We start from the raw sequence: 22854 nt of genomic DNA, 5'->3' as shown, positions 1-22854 counted from the left end.
TCCAGCGAACTGTCTGTCCAGCATTTCTGGTGGCTCAGCAAGCAGAGACATTGCCAGACACTGCTGAGGTCCCAGGTTCAAGTCCAGTTTCTGACACCAGGCAGAGAAGTGATTAGCAAACAGGCAAAGCATTGGTCCAGGCAGCAGGCAGAAACGTTGGTCTATAGCCCATATCCTGATCAGTGATGCCTTGGACATAGGCATTACAATATTGTGCAGTTGTGTAGCCCCAAGGGCATGTACTCACTACAAAAATCAGAAGACAGACAGGTACATCTCCACCCCAGAATGGTGCTTATTCCACCTGGATGTTTATGTTCCTTTAAGCGGTTGATGAAAACTAGGCATCTGATCAATCTAGTCACCATATAGTAAGTTAGAGCTATGCTCTTCTTCTCCCCCAATCACCTCCTACTGAAAGTACTGGCCATGGCCACTGAAAAGTGATTGGATAAAATGGCAGCACAAGAGTCAGTATATCTCCAAAGCTCTTTGATATGAAATGTATACAAGGGTTCCCATTAATACATAACATATTACTGTTGATACATAGATTCTGCTATTTAACTGCTTCCGGACCGCCCACCCCAGATTTACTGTGACAGGCTGGCCCTCCTGCGCGAAACGATGTATGTCTACGTCGGTCACGTGCCTGCTGCTAGGGGGTGAGCGCGCGCCAAGCTCCTGCCCCCACGTGGCAGCGGGACTCCGAAGCACGGGGCAGGCAGCTCCGATTGCCCGCTGGCACCTGCGATCAATCCGCGCTAAGAGAGAACGGTCAGCTGTTGTAAACACAGCTGACCGTTCTTCTCTCTGGAATGATCACAGAGCTCCTGTGATCCTTCTATATAGGATCACAGGTCTCTGTGGTCTTTTTACAAGCCCAACCCCCATACAGTTAGAAAAACACCCCTAGGTAAACATTTAACCCCATGATCACCCACAGTGTTAACTCCTTCCCTGCCAGTGTCATTATTACAGTGCATATTTTTAGCACTGATTACTGTAATAATGTCACTGGTCCCCCACAAAAGTGTCAAAAATGTCAGTCAGGGGTCCGATCTGTCCGCCGCAATGTCGCAGTCCCGCTACAAAGGATGGATGAGACATACTAGGGGTCCCACTGTTGCCACATCCCTAAAAATATATATGGAAAAAGAGAAGAGAGGGATGAGAGGATCCCACAGCGTATTGGGTTCTCTCAGTCTCTCAAATAGTATGGGGACTTTAACCGGTTGCCGACCGCCGCACGACTATATACTGCGGCGGTCAGCCCCGGCCAGGCAGAGTGACGTATCGGTACGTCACTCGCCTGTCACTGACTTGCAAGCCAATTGCGGGCGGGCGCGCGCCCGCCGAGGTGCACGCCCGCCCCGGCTCGTTCACTGACAAGTCAGTGCGTGTGACCGGCAGACCCGATGTCCGCCGGTCACACTACGATCGCTCCGGTGAAGGGAGAAAGGCGGAGAGGCTTATGTAAACAAGCCGCCCGTCATTCTCCCTGGTGTAAAAATGAAGATCAGACGGTTCTACTATGTAGGACCTTTGATCTTTGTTTTTACACCAATAGCCATATCCCACTACAGTTAGAAACACGCCCCTAGGACACACTTAACCCCTCCCTCTCCAATACATTTAACCCCTTCCCTGCCAGTGTCATTTTTACAGTAACAGTGCATATGTATAGCACTGATTACTGCAGTAATGTCACTGGTAACCCCAAAAGGGTCAAAAATGTCAGTCAAGGGTCCGATCTGTCCGCCGCAATGTCGCAGTACCGAAAAAAATCGCAGATCGCCGCCATTACGCGTTAAAAAACAACACCAAAAATGACAAAAATCTTTCCCTTTGTTAGTAAACGCGATAACTTTTGCGCAAACCAATCACAATACGCTTTTTGCGATTTTTTTTACCAAACATATGTAGCATAAAACAAATTGGCCGAAAATGTTACAAAATTTTGATTTTTACATTTTTTTTGGGGAATTTCATATAAAAAAATGTGAAAAATATTGTTATTTTTGCAAAATTGTCGCTCTTTTTTTGTTTATAGCGCATGATCAAAAAATAGCACAGGTGATCAAATACCACCAAAAAAAAGCTCTGTTTGTGGGAAAAAAAGGACGTCAAATACAGTTACAGCATCGCACGACCGCGCAATTGTCCGTTAAAGTCACGCAGTAAAAAAATCGCAAAAAACCCCCTGGTCTTTTAGCAGCCAAATCCTCCAGGGCTTAAGTGGTTAAAGGCTAATGGTGGGTATTGATCCTGATGAAAATGAATACAACAATATTATATATAAAAATATATCATTTATTTATAAAGACATACAAAATTGTATCAAAGAACATGTGTTCAATACGCAAATAATACATGTACAAGAGACAGTACAGGTTATCCACTGATCCCAAAAAGCCTCTCAAAACAAAGGCAATTCATAAAAAAATCTACCAAATCATAATAGGATCATGATACCAGTTCATAATAACATGGGATGCACTAGTGGAAAATGTGGAATCGCAACGCGTTTCGCTCAAGTCACTTCCTCAGACGATTCCTGTAACCTTGTCCATTGAGCAGGCATGCTTAGTGTGCTAAGTCTTTATGTCAGTAAGATATCTGATCCTTATAAGAGCGTGTCACATGTAGCTCCAAAACGTTTGACCCTTGATGGCCGCCAAGTACAGATTGATATTCAAATATTCATTTGTTGCATAAAGCATCAAAACGGTGCATCCCCCACTTTAGAGAAATTTGCTGTCAAACGCCAAAATTGGATTGCCAAAGAAAGTAGCCCGGTCTCTGCCGATATAACCAACAGCCTCTCCACGTGGTGTGCACGCCGACTTTGGTCAAAGTTTTGATGCTTTATGCAACAAATGATTATTTGAATATCAATCTGTACTTGGTGGCCATCAAGGGTCAAACGTTTTGGAGCTACATGTGACACGCTCTTATAAGGATCAGATATCTTACTGACATAAAGACTTAGCACACTAAGCATGCCTGCTCAATGGACAAGGTTACAGGAATCGTCTGAGGAAGCGACTTGAGCGAAACACGTATCGATTCCATATTTTCCACTAGTGCATCCCATGTTATCATGAACTGGTATCATGATCCTATCATGATTTGGTAGATTTTTTATGAATTGCCTTTGTTTTGAGAGGCTTTTTGGGATTAGTGGATAACCTGTACTGTCTCTTGTACATTATTTGCGTATTGAACACATGTTCTTTGATACAATTTTGTATGTCTTTATAAATAAATGATATATTTTTATATATAATATTGTTGTATTCATTTTCATCAGGATCAATACCCACCATTAGCCTTTAAAGTCACAATACGACTCGTCGCAGTCCCACTAAAAATCACAGATTGCCGCCATTACTAATTAAAAAAAAAAAAAACAATAAAAATAACATAAATGTTTCCCGTAGTTAGTAGACGCAATAACTTTTGCATAAACCAATCAAAATAAGCTTATTGCAATTTTTTTTTTTTTCTAAAAATATGTAGCAGAAAACAAATTGGTCTAAAAGGATGAAAAAAATTGATTTTTATTTATTTTTTTGGAAATGTTATATAGCAGAATGTGAAAAATATATTTTTTTTTTCCAGAATGGTCGCTCTTTTTTTGTTTTTAGCGCAAAAAATATAAAAATCGCACAGATGATCAAATACCACCAAAATAAAGCTCTATTAGTGTTAAAAAAAGGACATCAATTTTTTTTAGATACAGTGTCGCACGACTTCGCAATTGTCCGTTAAAGTAACGCAGTGCCGAATCGCAAAAAATTGCCTGGTCATCAAGGGGGAAAATCCTTACGGTCAAGAACTGGTTAAAAAACTGTTTTGTAAAAATGTTATAGCTCAATTTGGTCTTACCTTACCTTACCTCACCATGTGTGGATGTTGCAAGCCTTTATTGACTTGTGTTTGTGAATAGTTTTTCTTTACTGTTTACTGCGGTGCCTTGGAAAATGTTTCTGGTTTAGTAATATGTGTGTGGAAGAATTAAAAACACTTAGGTTTCTGTTTGCCTCCTCTTCCTCCATGTATATATCAGAGTAGAGTGAGTGGCAGTGTCAGGTGAAAAGGAGTAGCTAGTTTTCATACCGTATAGGTAGTGACTCAAGCTTTAGAACCCAATAAACTGTAAAAATGTTTAGAGACAAACAGATTTAAAGTGTTACTAAACCCACAACAGTAAAATCAGTCTGCATATGCAGTGAAGCATGCTTGTTATACTCACTGTGGAACCTATGGGGTTAAACCTCTGCATTGTATAAAAAGGCTGTTTGATCCTGTCTTCTATGATCCTCTCCTTCTTCCACAGCCTTCAAACCATCTCCTGCTAGTACAGAGCCTTGGGGACAAGCTGCACATGCTCAGTTTGGTGTGTATTTTTTTTTCTTCTTGGTAGAGTGCATGTGATCAGCACAGGGCCAATCAGCACTGTCAACACAGAGGGCCAGGGGTCCTGCAGCCTCATAGGACAATTAGGGGAGAATGAAAACTCCTCTTACAAGCTTTAACCACTACTCAGATGCAAACTAACATAAGTCAGAAGACTGCTCTAACTGCTTTAGGTATTAGTAAAACTGTTGAATTTCCACGTTTTGTGTACTGCGGGAGACCAGATATAGTGAATGCAGGATCCTAGGTTTAGTAACACTTTAACATTAGAAAATGCAGTAAAATTATTAGGGATTCACCGAAATGAAAATTTTGGGCCGAAACCGAAAATGCAGGATGCCCTTGGCCGAAAATCGAAACCGAAACCGAAAATTACTTTTTCCCCCAAATAATTTTAAAATAGATGGAACAGGGGCATACACCAAAAACAGGCAGTGACGTACACCTGCCGCTGCCACCCTGTAGTAGTAGTATATGTACTGTGATGGGTTGGCAAGTGGTTAATTTAATTACCAATGGTATTTGTATTATGCAGCATGAGGGGGTTAAGGTATTGTCACTGCTGGTCACTGCTGCTAACCCCCTCATGCTGCATAATTAATACTTATACCAATGGTAAGCTGCCTCAGCTATCACCCCCCCCCCCCGCATCAGCGTCCCTCTCCTACTCACTCAGCTTCCTCCGGTCACGGTGTCCATTATTCAAAAGTCCCGCCTCTGGCCGGCCGCCCGCCTCCCAGTGATGTCACTACTACTATGATCTGTACATGAATGAAGTGACACACCGGGCGGGCGGGCGGCCGCTAATAGCTGTCACTATGTGAGCCTTTCACTTCTCTTCAATTCCCTGTCAGCGGCACGATGTACATGAATTAACTGACACTCCAGGCGGGGGGGGGGGCGGGGCGAGCGGCCGCTAATAGATATAACTATGTGATCCTTCCCTGTCAGCGGGACTGTGTGTGAATGAGAACGGACCTGACACCGGGCGGGGCGAGCGGCCGCTAATAACTAGAACTATGTAAGAGCTTCACATCCCTGTCAGAGGAGATACGTGCCTGACAGGGAAGTGAAGCTCTCACATAGTTCTAGTTATTAGCGGCCGCTCGCCCCGCCCCCCGCCCCCCGCCCGGTGTCAGGTCAGTTCTTATTCACACACAGTCCCGCTGACAGGGAAGGATCACATAGTTATATCTATTAGCGGCCGCTCGCCCCGCTCTCCCGCCTGGTATGTCACTTCATTAATGCATCCCTAAAAATCATCCAGCTCTTAACCGCTTGCCGACCGCCGCAAGTAAATTTACTGCGGCGGTCAGCCCCGGCCAGGCAGAGTGACGTTAATTAACGTCACTAGCCTGGGAGGGTCTGGGGAGCGAGCGCGCGCCCGCGGAGGCGCGCTCCCGCGCGGTCACGTACCCCCCCGTGCGTGTGACCGGCGGACCCGATGTCCGCCGGTCACTCAGCGATCGTCGGGGGAGAGGGGGAAAGTCAGGCGGCTTGTGTAAACAAGCTGCCTGTCATTCTCCTCGGTGTAAAAACCCTGATCACACAGTTCTACTATGTAGAACCGTTGATCAGTGTCCTTACACCTCAAGACACAGCCAATCACAGTAAGAATCACGCCCCTAGGGACACACACAGCCCCTCCCTCTCAAATAAAGTTAACCCCTTCACTACCAGTGTATTTTTACAGTAACAGTGCATATGTATAGCACTGATTACTGTAGAAATGTCACTGGTAACCCCAAAAGTGTCAAAAATGTCAGTCAAGGGTCCGATCTGTCCGCCACAATGTCACAGTACCGCAAAAAAAATCGCAGATCGCCGCCATTACGCGTTAAAATAAAACAACAAAAATCTTTCCCTTTGTTAGTAAACACGATAACTTTTGCGCAAACCAATAAAAATACGCTTTTTGCGATTTTTTTTACCAAACATAGGTAGCATAAAACAAATTGGCCGAAAATGTTAAAAAATTTTGATTTTTACATTTTTTTGGGGGGAATTTCATATAAAAAAAATTTGAAAAATATTGTTATTTTTGCAAAATTTACGCTCTTTTTTTGTATATAGCGCAAAAAGTAAAAAGCGCACAGGTGATCAAATACCACCAAAAGAAAGCTCTGTTTGTGGGAGAAAAAGGACGTCAAATTCGTTTAGGTACAGCGTCGCACGACCGCGCAATTGTCCGTTAAAGTCACGCAGTGCCGAATCGCAAAATACCCCCTGGTCGTTTAGCAGCCAAATCCTCCGGGGCTTAAGTGGTTAAGCTTGGTACACACGGTTTGTTCAGCTCAGCAGGATGCTGTATCGATTCGATGCTGTATCTGTCTCCCGCCGGCTCTATCACTGAGAACTTAGCAATCTAATACCACTGATCGCTTGGCTCTCACAGCTCCCTGAGCAGAGAGCTGCAGACTGTCAGTTAGCAGCTCTCTGCTCTGCCCCCCCCCCCACCAATGTGCTTACTAGAGCGCTAGGCTGTGGAGGGAATGGGAACAGAGGGCTTTGGCTTCCAGCAGCTCAATGAGAGGCTGAGCCAGGTGTCGGTCCAGGCGTGTGAGCAGCTCCCAACTTCATTGTTGTGATCTTGCCAGAGCCTGGAAAGGCTCTGTGACATCTGCAGACAGTGGAAAATGGGTCACAGAAGTGCAAAACTATCTGCACTTCTCCTTTAACCACTTAAGCTCTGGAGGATTTGGCTGCTCAAAGACCAGGGCCTATTTTGCGATTCGGCACTGCGTGATTTAAACGGACAATTGCGCGGTTGTGCGACGCTGTACCCAAATGAAATTGACGTCCTTTTTTCCCACAAACAGAGCTTTCTTTTGGTGGTATTTGATCACCTGTGCGATTTTTACTTTTTGCGCTATAAACAAAAAAAGAGCGACAATTTTGAAAAAAATAACAATATTTTTCACATTTTTTATATGAAATTCCCCCCAAAAAAATGTAAAAATCAAAAATTTTTAACATTTTAGGCCAATTAGTTTTTTGCTACATATTTTTGGTAAAAAAAAAAATCGCAATAAGCGTATTTTGATTGGTTTGCGTAAAAGTTATTGTGTTTACTAACTACGGGAAAGATTTATGTCATTTTTATTGTTTTTTTTTTAACTAGTAATGGCGGCGATCTGCAATTTTTTTTGCGGGACTGCAACATTGCGGCGGACAGATCAGACCCTTGACTGACATTTTTGACACTTTTGGGGGTACCAGTGACATTACTACAGTAATCAGTGCTATGCATATGCACTGTTACAGCAAAAATGACACTGGCAGGGAAGGGGTTAACTTTATTGGTGATCAGTGGGTTAAATGTATCCCTAGGGGCGTGATTCTCACTGTGGGGGGGGGGGGTGGCTTGTGATGTAACCACAGAGACATACGATCCTACATAGCAGGATTGTGTAGTCTCTGCAGTTACATCAGGGAGAATGACAGACGGCTGTGTTTACATCAGCCGTCTCCCTTTCTCCCTCTCCAGCAGGAGATCGCCAGTGGCCGGTGGACATCGGAGCTGCCGGTCACTCATGCGGGATGTCAGGGAATGAGCGGGGGTTAGAGGCTCGTGTGCGAGTGACGTACCGGTATGTCGCTTTGCCCAGGAGGGGCTGACCGCCGCAGTATATTGTCGTGCGGCGGTCGGCAAGTGGTTAACTGCAGGCACATTTTTATGGGTGTTGTAGTTTAGAAGGGACCCCTTTTTTTTCTCTACCAGGTACACTCTCACTCTTTTTAAAGTATAACTGTAGGCAAAACTTTTTTTTTTTCATTTTGGATACAGAAGAGGAGGGTTATAACCCCTGTCAGTTTTTTATTTTGCCATCTGTGTTCTTTTTTTTAAATCAGAAAACATCTTTATTGAGAGAAAATCACAGCACCACATGAAAACTGCAATACACTGTACAGGCATAGCAACATGAAATCACCATCACCTCAGAAAGAATAGTGTGCATAACAAGTACATCACAACCCCCCCTTGAAGCAGACAACCCCCAACAACAGCGCCTGAAACAGTATCATCATCACGGCCCTCCAATCCACCCCCAACGTAACTAGCAATCATCCACCGGCAACCCCAACCCATATTTACACGTTTAAGACAGTAAACGGTCCAGGATGAGGTCCGTAGGGGCCATTCCCGGACAATTCAACCAGGCACCCCATATTTTAGAGAATTTTTGTGAAGATCCCCTATGTTGGTAAATAACCTTTTCCATTCTAAGGGTGCCCCCGATTTGCTCTAGCCACATCCGAAAGGTCGGAGGCTCAGGTGCAGTCCATAGTCGCAATATAAGTAAGCGAGCCTGAAACAGGGCACGAGAGGCCGCCTCCCTCAGATGTCTGTCCTCCACTTGTTGGTCCAGAATGCCCAGAATGCAGTGTTTAGGGTCCCCAGGCACATCTATCCCCAGGGTACTATTAATAGCAGAGCGCACCTCAGTCCAGTACCTGTGCAGCTTTGGACAACGCCACAACAGGTGAATTAAGTCACCCACCTCCCTTTGGCAACGGCCGCATATATCGTCGTCACGGACACCCATAGAGTACAGTTTCAGAGGAGTGTGGTGGACCCTAAGTAATATGTACAATTGAGACACCTGATGCGAAACATTCAAAGAACACGTGCGGACTGATTCTAAGGCCTCCTCCCACTGCTCTCCCGGGATCTCCCCCACATCAGTGCTCCAGTGATCGCAGGCCTTGCTAGGGTATTTTTCTAAGTATGCGCTCAGCAGGGCGGAATAGCAGCTAGATATGAACCCTTTGGTGTCAGTAAACTGTTGCATAAGATAGAATATAGGAGTAGGGGACAGGTGGAGCTGTCCCGTGGCAGCCTGAGCCCGCAGCGCATGTTGTAACTGGAAGTAGTAGAATGTCATGTGGTCGGGTAAGGAAAAGCGCTCCTGCAATTGCGCAAATGGTAGCAGGACCCCTCCGCGGAGGATGTGCCGCAAATGAGTCACCCCAAAAGCCCGCCATCTGTCCGCCTGATCTAATTTGCACAGCTCTGGGTACGCGCGGTTACCCCAGATCGGACTAAATTTGGTATACCCCGTCACTTGTTGCATTTGTTTCGTCTTATCCCATACCTTCTGTAAGAGGCGATACGTCGGGTATCGCCGATTGGGTTTGGTAAACAGCTGTGCCTCCAGTCCCTCCGGTACCCCAGATGTCTCTGTAAATGCCTGCATAACTGCCAATGCCGCACCACCCGGAGCCCCCGACAGCACGCCCACCAGGTGCTGCAGCTGGGACGCCAGATAGTACAGCCAGGGGTTGGGCAGGGCAAGGCCCCCACCATCCCTGGGCTTCTGCAGCTGTTCCAAGCGGATTCTAGCCGCCTTTCCCTTCCACAGCAAGGAGCGGAAGAGGGTATTTACAATACGAAAAGTTTTCAGGGTAATAACAATCGGGGAATTGTGCAGGAAGTATAGCAGTTGAGGCATCAATATCATTTTGATAAGGTTTACTCGTCCCGCCAGGGAGAGCCAGAGCTTAGTCCAGATCCTAATTTTATCCCGGAAGCGCGTAAGAAGAGGGCTAATGTTGAGCACACTATATTGATTTGGGTCCGCCGACACCACCACCCCCAGATACTTAAACTTATCAACCACCGGGACCGGGCAGTGAGAGCCCACTGGCTGAGCAGCGTCCGCATCCAGGTGCAGCAACGCTGATTTGGACCAATTTATGGTGAGACCCGAAAACCTCCCGAACTCTGTGATCTCAGACATAACCGCCCGTAGGGATCCACCCGTGTCCCCCAAAGTCAGTAGCATGTCGTCCGCATATAAAAGTATTTTGTCCTGGAGAGGACCGTACTTGAAACCCACTATGGAGTCCCTGTGTCTGATACGCGTCGCAAGGGGCTCAATTGCAAGTGCAAATAACAAAGGGGAAAGCGGGCAGCCCTGCCTCGTTCCCCTACCGAGGCTGAAGCCCTCAGATGTCCTACCTCCCTCTCGTATCGATGCCCGAGGTTGATGGTATAGCAGTCGCACCCATGATAGAAACACCGGGCCAAACCCAAACGCCTCCATCACTGCCCACAGATATCCCCATTCCACGCTGTCAAACGCCTTGTTGGCGTCCAAAGACAACAGCGCTCTTTCTCCCATATTATCCGCCGGTGTTTGGATCGCAACGAACAGTCGTCTAAGATTAAGGGCCGTGGACCTATTGGGCATGAAGCCCGCCTGATCCTCATGAATAATATGAGTGATCACTGAATTCACTCACCTTGCTAAAACCTTGGCCAACAATTTGACGTCTGCCTGGAGCAATGAAATGGGTCTGTATGATCCCGGGTCCGTGGGCGACTTCCCAGGCTTAAGCAGAAGCACAATGCTCGCCCTAGACATGGACTCCGGAAGCGCCCCAGCCTCTCTAGCCATCTGGAACACCTCCAACAACTTCGGCATCAGCAGCCCCGAGAAGGTTTGATAAACCTCCACGGGGAGGCCATCATCCCCAGGCGCCTTGGCTCCCGGGAAGAGGGCCAATGCCTCCACCAACTCCTCCTCCGTAATGGGTGCCTCTAGCCCCTCCCGTTGTTCTGCAGTGAGTCTCGGAAGTGGCATGGTGCCTAAGTACTCCCGCAACTCCTCCGAACTGTACGTTGCCCTTGTAGAATAAATGTCAGTGTAGAATCTAGTAAGTTCCGCCATAATTTCCCCCTGCCTATTCACCAGTCGTCCTGTTGGCAACCTAAGTGCTCCTATGGGGGGAACCGAGGGGCGCGCTCCCACCAAACGAGACAGCAAGCGGCCCGTCCGCTCCCCCTCTTCGTAAAACGTGGTCTTGGTGAAAAAACGCTTCTTATCAACCTTAGATCGTACTTCCCCCAACCATACCGATTGAGCCGAGAGCCAGGCTGCTCTCTTCTCCTCAGTAGGGTCAACAATATAATCGGCCTCCAACCTCTGCGCGGTACCAGCTAACTGTTCCTCAAAGAGCTTAGACCCTGTCTGAACCTTCCGGATATGGGTAATCAACACCCCTCGGAGGAAGCATTTGAAGGCATCCCATCTCGCCAGCACATCCCCGTGCTGACCATGGATCTCAAAAAACTCTCCGATGGCAGCAGCAATGCCGTTATCCTGTGGGAACAGCTTCAGCCAAAACGCGTTGAACCTCCAGGGGGCCCTAGTTAAAGCCACCCGGGGGCGCACCGCCAGCCGAACCACCAGCGGAGAGTGATCGGAGATACCCCTAAGGGCATATTCCGCTTCCTCCACAACAGGGAGGGCGGTCCTATTACATACGCAAAGATCAATCATTATCAACCTTAGATCGTACTTCCCCCAACCATACCGATTGAGCCGAGAGCCAGGCTGCTCTCTTCTCCTCAGTAGGGTCAACAATATAATCGGCCTCCAACCTCTGCGCGGTACCAGCTAACTGTTCCTCAAAGAGCTTAGACCCTGTCTGAACCTTCCGGATATGGGTAAGCCATCTGTGTTCAATTGTAGAGATTTCCTTTCACTTCCTGTCCCATAGCCAAACAGGAAGTGAGAGGAAATCTTTGCAAATCAAGGAAATTCCTTGGGGACCCCAGGTCACCAGAACTAGTGTCCCCTCTATTACTTTTCTGGGGACAACCCAAAATTGGGGATTTCCTTTTACTTTCCCTATCAATGATAATGGTAAACAGGACAAAAAGAGGGGGTGACTCTCCTTAACGGGGGCACAGACAGCAATAAAAACTGGCAGGGGTTCTAATCCCTCTGCGCTCTATCCAAAACTAAAAAAAAAGTTTTGCCTTTAGTTATACTTTAACCGTTGGCCAACAATCAATTGTCAAAGCAAGAAAATGCTTCCAGAATTAGTTTATTTAATGATATAGCTTTCTTGATTAAAAAATTATAGATACATTTATTATTCATTATTTCCTATGTATTCTAGAAATCTGGAATGTCAACCATTTTTCACTAAGCAGGGTTTTTGATCACAGTAAGACCATCTGCCACACTAAATATGTTCGCAGTTTGAGTTTGGACAAGCTTTTATAGATGAGTAGCTTCAGTTACACTTTATATAAAGAATTTTCAATCATTTATGTGCATTATTTGGGCATGCATACACTTCCAAATTTCTGTGACTGAAAATTCCAAGGATAGATCAATTTGGAATACAATTTGCCTATTTACTGGACAGATAACTGTCTCTATTACTAGTGTGTATACATAGTGTGCCCTATATACAGTAAACTAGCTCATGAAATAATAATACATTAGATGTGCACATCCAATATCAATGGGAATACTAACTATCACTTTTTCCCCTAGGAGCCCCTGGGTAAGATGGCTCCTCTTTTTTTCGCCTCGACCTTCTCAAGAACCTCAGCCCCTCTGAAATACCAAGTCGAGTGTACAAACATACAATATCACAGGAAATCATTGAAATACTTGCAAGCTATAGTAGTGCTATACTAAATAAAACAGGCACCAAACCAGGCAGTAAAGGAAAACTTAAATGTCATCCAATATGGTTGACAACTAGGCAAGCATGAAATAGATTAACCACTTGCCGACCGCCGCAAGTACATATACTGCGGCGGTCAGCCCCTCACAGGCGCGCTCCGGCTCGGTCACAGACCCCCCCGCGTGTGTGCCCGGTGGACCCGATGTCCGCCGGGCACTCGCGATCGTCCATTAGAGCGGGAGAAAGGCAGGCGGCTGATGTAAACAAGCCGCCTGTCATTCTCCCCTGTGTAAGAACAGTGATCATACGGTTCTACTATGTAGGACCGTTGATCACTGTTCCTACACCTCAAGCCACAGCCAATCACAGTTAGAATCACGCCCCTAGGGACACACACAACCCCTATCTCTCAAATAAAGTTAATCCCTTCACTGCCAGTGTCATTTTACATGCATATATATAGCACTGATTACTGTAGTAATGTCACTGGTAACCCCAAAAGTGTCAAAAATGTCAGTCAAGGGTCCGATCTGTCTGCCCTAATGTCGCAGTCCCGCAAAAAAAATCGCAGATCGCCGCCATTACGCGTTAAAAAAAAAAAAACAACAAAAATAACAAAAATCTTTCCCTTAGTTAGTAAACGCAATAACTTTTGTGCAAACCAATAAAAATACGCTTTTTGTGATTTTTTTTTAATATGTAGCATAAAACAAAGTGGCCTAAGATGTTAAAAAATTTTGATTTTTACATTTTTTTTGGGGAATTTCATATAAACAAATGTGAAAAATATTGTTATTTTTGCAAAATTGACGCTCTTTTTTTGTTTATAGCGCCAATAAAACGCACAGGTGATCAAATACCACCAAAAGAAAGCTCTGTTTGTGGGAAAAAAAGGACGTCAAATTTGTTTAGGTACAGCATCGCACGACCGCGCAATTGTCCGTTAAATTCACGCAGTGCCGGATCGCAAAATACCCCCTGGTCAGGAAGGGGGTAAAATCTTCCGGGGCTTAAGTGGTTAACAATGGTAATAAAACAATTTAGCATACAACATAATTAACTGCAAGCACTAGGCATAAGATGATATTTGGCATCCAGCATAAACAATAGCAAGGCCATCTGAAGTGCAGCATTGAACAGTGGTAAAGGTTAATCTACCAAGTTTAAATATAGGTGCACAATTCATACACTTATTTTTATATTCTTCTTAGGTTATATTTGAGTTAGAATGTATTAATATTATAATACTTTTTTTTTATTATAGTTATTAACACTGAAATGGCACTGAAATGGTATGTTTTATTATTTGGAGTCTGACATTGGTCTGAGGTTCTTGTATATTGATCATCTATTTAATGTTACCTGACAATCATTTTTACACAGAATGAAAACAAACAAATTCTCCTGCACTCGAAAGTGATGTGGCGGCGGTGAATCTCTATGTCTCTGGGTATATGCACAGACTTTGCTGCCCTCCTAGGGTCAGGGGATACCCAATGGAAACATTGTAGAAAAAACGAAAAGAGGGTGCACCAACCTTGCGCATTACTCAAGTGGTGTTTATTGATATAAAAAAGAAAAGGAATATAGTCACAAACAAGAAAATCATAAAAGCATTTCCAGTTTACAATGGACGCAAAGCGCCCAGGTCACTGGGACCGTGTCCAGCATGCTGGAGGACCTTTCAGATGGCTGACGGGTTTCAGAGGGCTCTTTTTTATATCCATAAACACCTCTTGGGCACTTGGGTTTTGCACAAGGTGGGTGTGCCCTCTTTTAGTTTTTTCTACAATAAGGTTTACACATCTGATACAATTGCCTATTAGTTTTTTTTTTTTTGTTTTTTTTAACTATGACCTTGAGAAGGAGCTATTGTATTGATATTGTATTAAAATGGATGAGATGTCCTTATGTTTTTCGTAGACCTGATGAATGTGGCACTTTGGACCCCTGAAACCAATTGGATACTTTTTGGATTGTCCCCCTGACTTTAAAAAAAAAAAAAATCTGGATCTGTTAGCAGTGGTTTGTTAGCAGTGGACACTTCAATTTCCATTTTTGTAACCAATAATATTGTGGTAACAAATTTGCTCATTTTCTGACTAGGAATTATTTGGTTTTATTCTCTTTTAAGCGCTACACAGTTGTTTAAAATATTTTTAATCCTCATGCTGCTAGCATTAGTAAATAGATAGGTAAGTGTTACTTCTGGTTAAGGAGTCTCCAAATAGAACCTTTAGGATTATATATTGAGTCCAAATTGATGAAAGAAAAGGTGCATGTATTCATTGCAGTGGAGAGGATACAATTCCCAGAAGCTCAGTTCATGTGAGCTGAACAAAAAGGAAGTATCATCTGTCTAACAAGCGTTAGGCGCCTTTCACACATACGGTCCGATCAGATCTGCCTGTCAGTTTTTCAGGCGGACCTGATCAGATGCCCCATGCATCCCTTTGGGGCAGCGGATGTCAGTGGAGACATCACCGCTGACACCCACTGCCATACGATCCGATCCTGTCCGTCAAATCCAGACGGATGGAAACCCTATTTTCCATCCGTCTGGCGGATGGGATCGGATGAGAACAGACAGGCAGTCCATTCTCATTCGATAACCCCATAGAGGACAGCGGAGATCTGATAGCTCCGCCTCAGCACACAGAGCGGAGACGGAGCCGTCATCCGGCTGCTAAGCGGGGATCGGCGGATCTATCCCCTGCTGAGCAGAACGGAGTCCATCGGCGGAACGGACAGGTGTGAAAGGACCCTTAAGCTAACTAATTTAGAATCCTGAATATGCAAAAGGTATAGGCGTATTCTAGGCTGTAATCTCGGTGTGATTGTATAGTTAGTCCAATCAGTGTTCATATCTTCTTATAAGCAAGCTAATAGTTAAATGGGTGCTAACATCATTTGACTGACACAAACGGAGCTAAGCAGTAGTTGTTGGTTCAAACTGGTTCTGACCGCAAGTGTCTATTCTTTAAACAAACAAGAAAGTAGCTGGGTGGTTTTCACCATGCGGTGAGTGTCATCGCAAACTTTTGTTTCCTAAGCAAACAGAAAGGTATATATTAGCTCTTAACAGAAATTACAATAAACACAGAAGTGACACTATATATGTATACATGGAACTCAATATTATCAGACCCCTATACTCAATTCCCTCCTCTTGGTGGGGTCACTACCTTATTTTCCCTACCCAATACAACACCAAGGGTCCACAGTACTACTTCACTGCTAAGTGGAGTAAAGTTCTTCTTAGGGTGTATGTGGATACTAGACTTTACTCATTCGCATCACCCATCTTTGCATCATATGAATCTGCTAGATTGACTATCTGGTAACACTATCTCTTGCTTGGGGTCATCTTTGTCAGTCCTAACTGCCATTGTAGTAATCTTTTGTATTCCACATTTAGTACACCTGAAAAACAAATAAGCAAGAATTCCTATCACAATAATTCCTACAAGGACAAAAATAATTTGTTGAATCCATGAGCCTATCCACCCATCTATGTTCCAACTAGCAAATGGATTCCAATTATTACCCTTTTCGAGGGTAGTTTCCTCAGTTTTTCTATCTTCTGGAGATGGACTGCTACCATGTCTTGTGTCTCAGGGCTTTTAAACCAGATACATCAGGCAGTATCATTTGCAAGCACACATAGACCCACCACTTTGGTTAACAGATAGTCTAAGGCCAATTTAGCTTGCAGGGTACACTTGTGCAAATATAATTTTCCTTGACCAAAAGGTACCATAACTATTGGAAGGTAGCCAATTATAAGCCTTTTGACCACAGATAAGGTAGTAAGGATCTACAAGTATAGATGGCATAAAAAGTCTGTGACCAGGGCAACAAACATACTCATTGGTTAGATGATTGTAACATCTGGCTGCAGAAACATTTCCCATCCTACGATGTTGCCACATTCCAGCATGGATTAGAAAATACAGATTCTGATCAAACTGTGGGAAATTATCCACTTCAGCTTGAGTATAACCCTGTGAGGGCTCAATAGGATTTATAGATAAACGGATAATCTTGGTCCCATAGTTTCTGGGTATATGTGTCCCTGGGGGCTAAAAACCATTCTGCTGGCTTCATGATTTTACCATCTCTATGCAAAGTGTAATCTGGGTTTGTCATATCATCTATCCTAATACCACATTGTATGCTTTTTGCCTGTGCTGAGCAAGGGTATGTTCCCAAAGACCTTAAGTTATTTTTAGCATAAGCTGTATTTTCCAAATAGTAAAACAATTGTGGTATTTCTAGACGTACTGGTATTTGGGCAGCTTTTAATTGTTTAAAATCAGAGTGAAGGTAAATTGGTTTAATATCTGGGGCCTTGTCAATGCCAATTTTTGGCTTGGTCCATACAGATACAGTTTTCCAGGTGGTTAAATGATCAGGAATGTGTACAAGGTGTATGCCTTTTGAACTGTCCGGTTTATGTGAGCAGATGCAGCAGCTGCTCAAAATACCCCTTATGTCTGCCATCATGTGTAATTTGTACAGTTTTTTTCCCTCTATAGCCTTGACTGCTAAGATCAAGTAAAAGGCATAACATCAATTTACTCTTCTTTTAAAGATAGCTGTACTTTTTTGCAATGGCTGGCATGCATCCATGTATGCTTTCCTTCCAAGTTTACAGCTGTTGCAGTTGTCAGAAGCACTTAGTAGGGTCCTTCAAACTTTGGTCCCAAGGGTACTTTCACATGTTCTTTCACTAGAACCAAATCACCTGGCTGTAAGTCATGTGTCCCAGTTACTTGATCTGGATCTGGAATAGAATCAAAAACAAGCTTGTGCATCGTAGTTAGTTGCTTGTGCAAGGCAATTGCATAAGCAGCAAGATCATTATACATTACAGCAGTCTGATGTGGAAAAAACAATCCTGTCTTAGGTGGGCCCCCAAAAAGGATCTCATAAGGGCTCAAGTTCTCTGACTTATAATTAGTCCTGATGCTGTACAGAACCAGAGGCAACAGTTCTGGCAACTGTTTCTTTACTGACCCTTCCTCTCTTTCCTGCATTAGCTTATCTAGCCTGTTTTTAATAATCCCATTGTATTTTTCTACCTTTCCTGAACTCTGAGGATGATGGGGAGTATGAAAGGCCCATAATCTGTCCAGTAAAATGTGTTACATGGTCGCTCTCTTAATAGTTTCAGGGACTCCAAATCGGCCTATTACTTCGGAAAGGAGTTTCCTTGCTGTTGTCTTGGCATTTGCTTTGGTTACCGGCCAGGCCTCAGAATTATGAAGTCTAATTTTTATCAATATGGCAATAAGGCAGGTAAACTCCTAGCCAATCCGGTTAAAGAAAACATTATCAAAAACAGAAAATACCCCATCTGTTGCATTCAAAGGCAGGAAACAAACTATTTAACCCTGTAGAGATTGCAGATGCCTATAGCATTTTGTAACATACCTGGTGGTGGAGCCTGAAGTGTTGAGGCTGGACTCTCTTACAGCCCTGGTTCTGGAATCCCTGGTAAGGTAACAGGGAATGCCAAAACACAAACAAGGTGGCACAATTGCCTGGTAAGTCTCTCGCTGGCTGGTGCTAGTGTGCAACTGGACCACATGATCGGACCCGCTGGCGGCAGAGCTGGAGCCAGGGAAGAGCACAGACAGCAGGGGCAGGGTGGATCAGACACAAGGCAAGATCAAACAGTCCAGGTCAGCAACAAGCGAGCAGATCAGGTTCAGGCAAGGACAGTAGTCAGGGATCAGGCCAAGATCGGTAATGTTAAGCAAACAAGCAGAGGGATGAGATGGAAGTGAATTCCAGAGGAAAGCCAGGGGTCAGTGCATGTAGAGTTAAAGCAAAGGGGGGCACATGCGCGGCTTCTGGACATGGCAGATGTGTAAGTCTCGAGCTCCGGACCCCGCCGACTCTCCACTTCTAGCTTCTAGCCGCATCAAAAGCTTTGGGGTAATCTCACACACACCCTGAACCTCTGGGGCACCCCATGGGGAAAATTGGCCAGCAAAAACAATCCTATTCTGCGCCACTGGAGCCGCGCTCACAGGCTGCCATGGAGCAGTTCCTCACTAGGCCGAAATCCCCGGCCTCGAGTTCCCAGCCAGATCTGTTCTCCTCCGTGGACCCCAAGTTGGGGCTGGGGATTGCTGCGGACCCCCCCTAGGTACTCCTGCTCTGCTGCATCAGTCTCCGCTGTCAGATCAGGAGGTGCTGACCCCTGCCATGATGGTTGAAAAACTGCAGGCCCTGCTATATCAGCTTACCCGCAATATTGCAGCAGAGGTGGTCAAATTGTCTCAGGAGCTTAGGGGGGGGGGGGATCACTCAAATTGGGAAACGCAAAGACGCCCTGGAAACTAAGATGGACGATTTGGTGCAATATGTTCAAGCTTTGGAAGATGACAATGCTGCATTGAAACATTTGGTGACACAGCTCCAGTTACAACAGGAAGACCTGGAGAACCGGGAAAGATGCCAAAATCTCAGCTTCAGGGGCATCCCTGAGACGGTGGGGGACAATAACCTATGTGCGTACCTTTTGGGTTTATTCAACAACTTGGCACCCAACATAGTGGACATTAACTGGCAGTTGGATCGGGCCCACAGATCCCTTGGTCTCAAACCCCCAGCGGGGGCCAGACCTCGTGATGTAATCGTGCGTTTCCACTACTATGACAGTAAGAAAGTCCTGACCTTGGCTACCCGCACAAGCTCTCAGGGGAATTACCAGGGAGCCCGGATCCAGACCTTTAATGATCTCTCCCCTCTCACCCTGGGTAAGCAAAGAAATCTCCGGCCTGTGACCTCCCACCTTCAACGCCACTGCATCCCCTACTATTGGGGCTTCCCATTCTGCCTCGTTGTTTCCAAAGATGGGGTTCAACATAGTATGCGTGATCTTCATGAGGGAGAGGCCTTCATAAAAGGGTCTGAGCATTCCCCCTCTCCCAGACGAAGAGATGCCACAACAACTACCTCTCAACAGCCCCTTGCCAACCACACTGAACCGCATGGGGACCCTAGCCAAGAGTCAGCATCGGAGGTCGTCCTCCACTCCTCAGCGTTTAAGACCCTCCAGCCCCCCATTTGATACAGCTATTGTTAATGGCTATTTGATCCTTCTCTCCCCTCCAGGGTTCGTGTCTTATGTGGCCTTTATGTGTGCTCCTTGCTACCGTGTTGCAGGTAGCTATGATCCCCCCCCCCCCCCATGAGGTAACTGTTATTTTATAAATTTCCTTTTTTTTAATCCAGTTTGGTATTTCGGACTTCATCTGGCCCAAGTGATATCTTCTGCTTTATTCTGTGGTTACTGCATTTTCCCTCCCTGTTTTTTTTTTTTTTGGAGGTCCAGATACCATTCATTTCACCTGTTTGGACGCCTTCATCTGCTGGAGTGTCGGCGGGTCTCCCGCTCATCCCTTTTTATTCCTTGGAGTTTATCCCCGGGAGCTCCCATGTTGCCTTATTATGTCCGGGTCTTTATGCCCGGTGTCCTGAGGTGCTGCGGCTCCTCAGGCCCCTTTTCAATGGTTTTTTTAGACTGTTGGTTCTTTTTTTTTCTGTTTTTGTTTATGTGATCTTGTCATTGCAATGTATTACTTACCCGTTCACACTGGGGCGATCCGACTTCGCCCCAAAGAAGCTCCCGAACCAAAATTCTATCCTACAATGTTAAGGGCCTAAACTCGGTACAGAAGCATTGGTTGGCCCTTAAGGAGTTTCGTTCCCCGGGTGTGGTCGTCCTGATTCAGGAGACGCATTCCCGCGCCGTAGGATCATTTAAATTTGCTTCCAGGTATTTTCCCACTTCCTATGTTGCCAGTTACCCCTCGGGTAAGGGGGGAGTGGTGATCCTGATCAGGAAAACCTGTCCCCTCAGGGTTCAGGACTCGTACCTGGATCCTCAGGGGCAAGCCATAGCCTTGGCTTGCGATTACCAGTCCACCTCTTTCACACCGCTTAATATCTATGCACCTAACTCAGGTCAGATAACCTTTCTAGATGAGATGTTGGAGAAGGTTTCCCGCTTCACCCAGCCCGTTATAATAGTTGGCGGGGATTTTAACCTGGTAATGTCCCTTCACCGAGATAGACAGCTCCTTACCCAGGAAACTCCCTCTCGTCGCCTATTGACGCAGGCCAGGGCCTTTCGTAACTGCATTCGGCTCAAACTCTTTGATTCATGGCAAATTAAACATCCCACGACTAGACAATTCACTTTTTACTCCACAGCCCATAAAATGCACTCCAGGCTTGACCATTTCTTCATCTCAGCTCCCCTCATCCCGTGCGTGGTAAATTGTGATATACTCCCAATCACTAGGTCGGACCATGTGCCTGTGGTCCTAGACCTGTCTATTGCCCCCTCTTCCTCTAGACCCCGGTCGTTCGGGACAGGCTGGCCACTGGCTGTCTTCCGGAGCTCTTACATTGCCGAGAGTTCCCAGATGAAGAAGTCGGCTGGTAGCCTCAGGGCCTCCCTGCTGGCCGATTTGCGGTTGGCGGAATCTCAGCTTGTGGGCTCCCCTTCAGTGTCGAGGCTTCGGAGAGTAGTGAATCTCCGAGACCGCATTAAGACTCTGGACCTGTCCAAAATAGCCAAATCCATGACCTAGGCGAAACAAAAGTTCTACGAATTTTCAAACAAACCGCACAAGAAGTTAGTTAATAGGCTTAGACCTCGTCCCTTTCATTGAATCCCTGATTCATTAACTCAGCCTGATGGTACTCACACGCATTGTCCCTAAACTATGGCTAAAGTATTCGGTACTTTCTACAGCAAACTTTATAATTGCCTTACCCCCGAAAATCACTTTACTTTCACTCAGGAACGTTTTGATGATTTCTTTAAGGACCTGTCCCTTCCCAAACTATCCGCCTCTGCCCTATCCAAATTAAATGCCGACATTACTATTGAGGAACTTACTGCTACGATTAAAAATCTCCCATCCAATAAAACCCCAGGTCTAGGTGGCCTGCCGTACCTTTATTACAAAACCTTCCAGCCTATTTTAGCTCCCCACCTGTTAGAATTATATGCTTCCCTGTTTCAGGGGAAGATTCCCTCATCCTCAATTCACACATTCATATATATATATCTGTTATTCCAAAGCCCGACAAAGATCCTTCCCTTCCTGACAATTACCGTCCTATAGCGTTACTAAATTCGGACTACAAAATCTTCACTAAAATTCTTGCCAATCGGTTGTCTCTCCTTATTCCCAAATTGATAGATAGGGATCAGGTGGGTTTTGTATTGTCCCGGCATGCGGGCGATAATACCAGACGCACTATTGACTTGATAGATTTCCCCGCCCGGCTTTGGTGCGGAGTTTGGATGCCCAGAAGGCATTTGATCGCTTGAGCTGGCCGTATCTCTTCACCACGCTGCAGCGATTTGGCTTCAGGGGCCCCTTTTATAGGGCATTGGAGGCCTTGTACTCGCCAGCTACGGCTCAGGTACGGATGTCATCTGCTTTTATGTCACCCTCATTCCTTATGCACAATGGTACCCGCCAGGGGTGCCCTTTGTCCCCTCTGCTTTTTATTCTATGCCTGGAGCCCCTGGCGGAGGCCATTCAGCAGCATCCGGACATCAGCGGGGTACTGATGCGACAGAGGGAGTATACTTTATCATTATTTGCGGACGACATCTTGCTGACCTTGACTAATTCGCTGCTGACCTTACCATCCCTCCATGCTGTATTATCCTCTTTTAGCGCCCTCTTGGGTTATAAGGTTAACACTACAAAAACTGAGGCTCTGTCGCTCCATATGTCTCTGGGTCTCCATACTCAGCTTCAGTAGTCCTATCCCTATAGATCAGGCGTCACTAAATGGCGGCCCGTGGTCCGGTTCCGGCCCCTGTAACCTTTTTGCCCGGACCGCAGCCTCACCAAGTAATTGCCAGTTTGTTCTGTCCCCGCCGCCGGCTCCCCTGCCTGCCTGCGCTGCCGCTATGTTCACAGACGTTCCTTCCATAGTAGAGCTGAATTGCCCCCTCCC

The sequence above is a fragment of the Pelophylax lessonae genome (genome assembly GCF_965119305.1).
Source record: "Pelophylax lessonae genome assembly, chromosome: 6".
Lineage (NCBI taxonomy): Eukaryota > Metazoa > Chordata > Amphibia > Anura > Ranidae > Pelophylax > Pelophylax lessonae.
Note: the sequence above shows the minus strand (reverse complement) of the source record.